Source organism: Nomascus leucogenys, chromosome 1a (genome assembly GCF_006542625.1).
Source record: "Nomascus leucogenys isolate Asia chromosome 1a, Asia_NLE_v1, whole genome shotgun sequence".
Classification (NCBI taxonomy): domain Eukaryota; kingdom Metazoa; phylum Chordata; class Mammalia; order Primates; family Hylobatidae; genus Nomascus; species Nomascus leucogenys.
Window position 1 is genome coordinate 31,152,717 of NC_044381.1, and position 6,378 is coordinate 31,159,094.

Here is a 6,378-nt window from a genome sequence, read left to right on the forward strand (position 1 = left end):
TCATGTCTAAAACACCAAAAGCAATGGCAACAAAAGCCAAAATTGACAAATGGGATCTAATTAAACTAAAGAGCTTCTGCACAGCAAAAGAAACTACCATCAGAGTGAACAGGCAACCTACAGAATGGGAGAAAATTTTTGCAACCTACTCATCTGACAAAGGGCTAATATCCAGAATCTACAATGAACTCAAACAAATTTACAAGAAAAAAACAAACAACCCCATCAAAAAGTGGGCAAAGGACATGAACAGACACTTCTCAAAAGAAGACATGTATACAGCCAAAAAACACATGAAGAAATGCTCATCATCACTGGCCATCAGAGAAATGCAAATCACAACCACAGTGAGATACCATCTCACACCAGTTAGAATGGCCATCATTAAAAAAGCAGGAAACAACAGGTGCTGGAGAGGATGTGGAGAAATAGGAACACTTTACACTGTTGGTGGGACTGTAAACTAGTTCAACCATTGTGGAAGTCAGTGTGGCGATTCCTCAGGGATCTAGAACTAGAAATACCATTTGACCCAGCCATCCCATTACTGGGTATATACCCAAAGGACTATAAATCATGCTGCTATAAAGACACATGCACACGTATGTTTATTGCGGCACTATTCACAATAGCAAAGAGTTGGAACCAACCCAAATGTCCAACAACGATAGACTGGATTAAGAAAATGTGGCACATATACACCATGGAATACTATGCAGCCATAAAAAATGATGAGTTCATGTCCTTTGTAGGGACATGGATGAAACTGGAAAACATCATTCTCAGTAAACTATCGCAAGGACAAAAAACCAAACACCGCATGTTCTCACTCATAGGTGGGAATTGAACAATGAGAACTCATGGACACAGGAAGGGGAATGTCACATTCCGGGGACTGTTGTGGGTTGGGGGGAGGGGGGAGGGACAGCATTAGGAGATATACCTAATGCTAAATGACGAGTTAATGGGTGCAGGAAATCAACATGGCACATGGATACATATGTAACAAACCTGCACATTGTGCACATGTACCCTAAAACCTAAAGTATAATAAAAAAAAAAAGAAAATGCTAAATACGTCACATGTTAGATATGAAACCTTCAACAAATAATTCCATGGACTTCTATTTGTAAATGTGGAAAATATGCCAGGTGCATTGGCTCACGCCTGTATTCCCAGCACTTTGGGAGGCCGAGGCAGGTGGATCACAAGGTCAGGAGTTCGAAACTATCCTGGTTAACATGGTGAAACCCTGTCTCTACTAAAAATACAAAGAAATTAGCCAGGCGTGGTGGCACACGCCTGTAGTCCCTTCTATTTGGGAGGCTGAGGCAGGAGAATCGCTTGAACCCAGGAGGCGGAGGTTGTAGTGAGCCGAGATTATGCCATTGCACTGCAGCCTGGTGTCTCAAAAAAAAAAAAAAAAAGGTGGAAAATATACTGCATTAGGATCAGCAAGATAAAATACTGACTGTTTTCTATGTACTGTGTGCCTGTAACCATTCCAAGGATCCTACGTTAACTCATTTAGCCTTCAAAACAGCTAATATCATCTCCTTTTCCAAGATAAGAACAATAAAGCTCTGAGAGAGGTTAATAATATACACTGCCATAGGTCACAGAGTTGTAGGTTTCAGATACAAGCTTCAAAGTTAGGAAGTAGGAAAGATTGGCTTAAAAACATTATCTCTTTAGCACTTAATCAGTTTCTTTGCTGAATTAGTTATGACATAACAATGTAATTTTTACAATTTAATAATATATTATCTTATTAGTTATATTTTGCTGACTTTCCTTTAAATATTGGGCCATAGTCCTAGAAAAATAACTAAAAGCAAAGCGTGAACTTGTCTACCTTCATCTTCAAATTTATAGAAAACCAATATTGATGTTATCTGGCAAAATTTGTTAGGTATTCTAATATATAGCACATACATACATATATAGTTCTTAAACTGAGAAACACATTAAATGCTGAAGGGTATAGGATTTCCCTACATCTCAGAAGACTAACATGGATATTCTAAGATTTTACTGTCTTTCATTGCTGATATATTTTAAGATTCAAAACAATATTTTTAATTTGTGCCTTTTAATTCATGCATAATTCCACAGATACAGATATTTATAGCTAAACTTCCATTATAAAATACAGCATTAGCCTTTAGAAAAAATTAAAGATACTGTAACTTACATTAGAGTATTCATAAAGGGCATAAAACAGAGAAAATGAAGTATTTAATTTTCAGGAATATGGTAGATCTGCTGTTTTTATATTTATGCTACTTAATATGTTCTTCATCATTCACTTACAAACCCAGAAAAATAAATTATATTTTAAACAGAAGTGAAGTTGATATTTAAAGAATTTATGTCTGAAATTTGTTAATAACAAATAATCATTTCATAATGGAAAGGTCATCACAAATCTAGGTTTATTGGATAAACCTAGATTTTAATACACTGTTCATAAGAAGACAAACAACAAGAAAATAGGCCTCAGACCATTTTAAAGAAGGCCAATCTAAAGCCAATCACTGACTAGAAAAATCAAATATACAAGTTCTTCAAACTGTATTCATAATAAGCGTAAATAGGTTCTGAGTGAGCCTCTGAAGGGTCTTTTTTTATCTTTTTTTTAAGTGAAAGAATTGGTATGGATGTTTTACATCCATTTTTACAATTCTCAGCTTCACCTTTTCCTACTTCCTGACTGAGGTAGTGAGAGATAAGATGTTGCTATACTATAGCAGAAATAGAAAATAATCTGCTTTGATAATACTATCACACATATCTGTGATATGCACTGCAGTCAAATCATGTTTATGAAGAATCCTATGTTTACCTACAATATAATAAACCTCATTCAAAAGTCTGCACTTTGAAAAAAGTAAATAAACAAATAAAGCCAATAGCTGTTAGATAAGAACAATTTCCAGGAAAAAATACTGTACATTTCACTGGTTGTCTAATAACACCAGGTACCATTCATAATTAATATAAATCACATTGAATCTCTGGTAAGATGGACAAAATCAATTTAACGTGACTATTCTTTCCATCAAATCTCTTTTAAATGATCAATGTCTATAAAAGAAAGAAAAAATATCTCAAGACAAACAGGATATGTTCTATCTTAAAATAGTGGAAAGGTAGTACATATATCCCATCCATCAGGAATTTCTTCAACTATAGTGAAAGTTGAAAATTTGATGAGACATTTCCAGCATCCAATTCAGAAAAATATTAACAGCACAGGAAGTTATATAAATAAGTCATTAAAATAAATTCATTGACATGGTTTATGAAAACATAGTACACAGACATTGTTTTATAACTATGCAGCATGAGAAACTAAAGATAGCAGTATTTGCATCATGCCTCACAATTCTATTATACAAAAGAGCAGAAGGGAATAGATTAAAATATATAAATATTTAAGTGGAATATCTATAACCCAAGTAACTGTATGTTTTCACATGATGGAAGACAGTAAAAGAAATGCTTAAGAATTTAATCCTTGTAAAATATAAAGTCTTGACAGATAGCTTGTCACTTCTAAGAAATCTATAGATAAAACAAAACAAAATATATAGTTAGGACATACAAAAAAGACAGAATATAAAACAAGATGACAAAATAAGCCAAACAAAATGTTAGAAAGAAAAACATGAATGTGCTCAATTATTTCTAATACAAGGATGAAGATTGATATTATGACAAATTGCATGTCATAGAAAAGCCTTTCCAACTTTTCAAACCATAAAGACATTTGTGTATTGGCTTATATTTTCAGACCATTCACAATTTAACAAACTTTAATGTTGATTGATTCGATGGCTCAATTTTATTTTTCTTCTCTTCTTACTTTGTGCCATTCTTAGTACTTGTAGCTGCAAGACGCCTGCCAAGAATTCCAACATCTATGTGCTTCGTTAATTTCAAACAGTATTTTAAAAGTATTCACAAAAGAAAAATGATTAGTTTCCTCTCCAGAATTCATTTAAAGCTCTGTAGCTCTAAGGCAAAGCCTTGTTGTTGACCACAACACTCTAACTGCAACCAAGTTGTTTGCAATCAGAAACTATTCCTTTCTGTTCTAATCCAATATTTCCCAAGACTAGGTATACATGCTTATTTTAGCAGCAATCATCTTGTATTTCCTACAGTGCTGTGAATACTCACCACACCCTTTTAATCTCTGCTAAAATGTTGCTAAACCAACAAGTTTGCTTGTTGCTGCATCTCTTTTCCCTAAAGCATTCTTATCCCATTCAAGTTATGGGTCCATGTTCACTGCAAAGACATGCACTATACTCAAAACACTATTCCCAAAGACCAACAGATCTATTTGTCAGCTACTACTTTTCTGTATTTTGGCTTATCAGGACACTTTTCTCTCTACCATTCCTCAGCCAACTACTCAGCCAACATTTTGTCAGTTCAACTTTAGTACTTGTGATGTTTTTTTCTCTCCTCCTTCTCTTCCTCTATTTTGCTCTTTCTTATCTAAATTCTCTCCCTACTTTTTCTTCTTCTCCTCTTTCATCCTCCTCTTTTAAGAAGGTTTCAATTTTTATTATTCTTAATACTATTCTTATCAAGGTCACCCATGATGTAAAAGTTACTAATTCCCAATCCCATTATAGGCAACATATCATTAGGATTTAACAGTGTTAATTATGCCCTTCTTCCCAAGATACATTATTTTTTGGCTTCCAGGACACTGGATTCTTTTTGTTGTCATCCTATCTCAATGGTTTTTCCTTTTAGGTCTTCTTGTTACCTTCCAGACTCTTAAAGTCTGGAGTGTACAGGGCTTAAACTTAGATTTTTAAAAAATCACTCATTCTCTTGAAGATCTCATCTAATTTCATGGTTTTAAATATGGTCTACCCTATAGTTTCATACCTAAAATTTTACTACCTGTAAGATATACCATTATTTTAAGCACCTATCAAAGAAAACACTGCTGTCATTTAGTTTATGGCATGCCACATGTTATAGGATATATTCTAATTTCAGAGATTTTTAACCTGTGAAAATGTGTATTTTGGATTTGATGAAATATAATATGTACTTATGACCACAAATTTATACCTCCAGAATGCACTAACATTCTGTCCTCTAGTTATTGTATCTGACTACCTATGCAGTATCTTCTTTTGGCTATCTGACAGTTAAATTTAATTATGATGTCCAAATTATACTCTTCATATTCTTTTTTCTGTTTCCCATTCTCATAGTTTCTTTATCCCAATAACTGACAAATGCATTCTTTGAATTTCCCCATTCCCAAATGAAGGAATCTTTCTTAATTCCTCTCTTCTCAACCAGACCTTTACGAACTTTGCCAGAAACCCTGTAAGACCAATATCCCTTATAAATGTTTGTATTAGTCCATTATCACACTGCTATGAAGACTTCCCTGAGACTGGGTAATTTATAAAGAAAAGAGGTTTAATTGACTCATAGTTGTGCATGGCTTAGGAGGCCTCAGGAAACTTACAATTACAATGTAAAGGGAAGCAGGCACCTTCTTCGCAAGTCAGTAGGAGAGAAAAGGGCAGGGGAAACTGCTACTTATAAAACCATCAGAGCTCATGGTAACTCACTCTATCATGAGAATAGTATAGGTGAATCACCTGCATGATCCAGTCACCTCCCATCAGGTCCCTCCTTTGATACATGGGGATTACAATTTGAGATGAGATTTGGGTGGGGACACATAGCCAAACCATATCAATGTTGATGAAAAGTCCTGAATAAAATAGTAACAAAGAGCATTCAACAGCACATTAAAAGGATTATATGCCATGATCAGATGGAATTTATTTCTGGAATGCAAGGATGGTTCAACATAGGAAAATCCATCAATATAATATATCACAGTAATAAAGAGAAACTATAATAATCTCATTGCAGGAAAAAGGCATTTGACAAAATTTAACACCCTTTAATAATAATCACACTCAATAAAATACAAATAGAAGGGCATCTCTTTGATATGATAAAGACCATATGTGACTCTTTGCAGCTAATATTATACTAATTGAGAAAGGCTGAAAGTTTTTTTTTCTCCAAGATCATGAAATAGAACACAATTGTGCTGGCATCATGGTTTAGCTGGTTAAAGTGCCTGTCTAGAAAAATAACAGAATGCCTACTTTACCACTTCCAGTCAAAAGAGTATTGAAAGTTTCTACCCAGAGCAATTAGTCAAGAAAAAGAAATGAAAAACATCAAGATTGGGAAAAAAGAAGTAAATTTATCCCTGTTAACAGATGACATGATGCTATTTGTAGAAAACCCTAAAGCTTTTTTAACTTAAAAAAATTAGTCCTAATAAGTGAATTCAGCAACATTTCAGGATACAA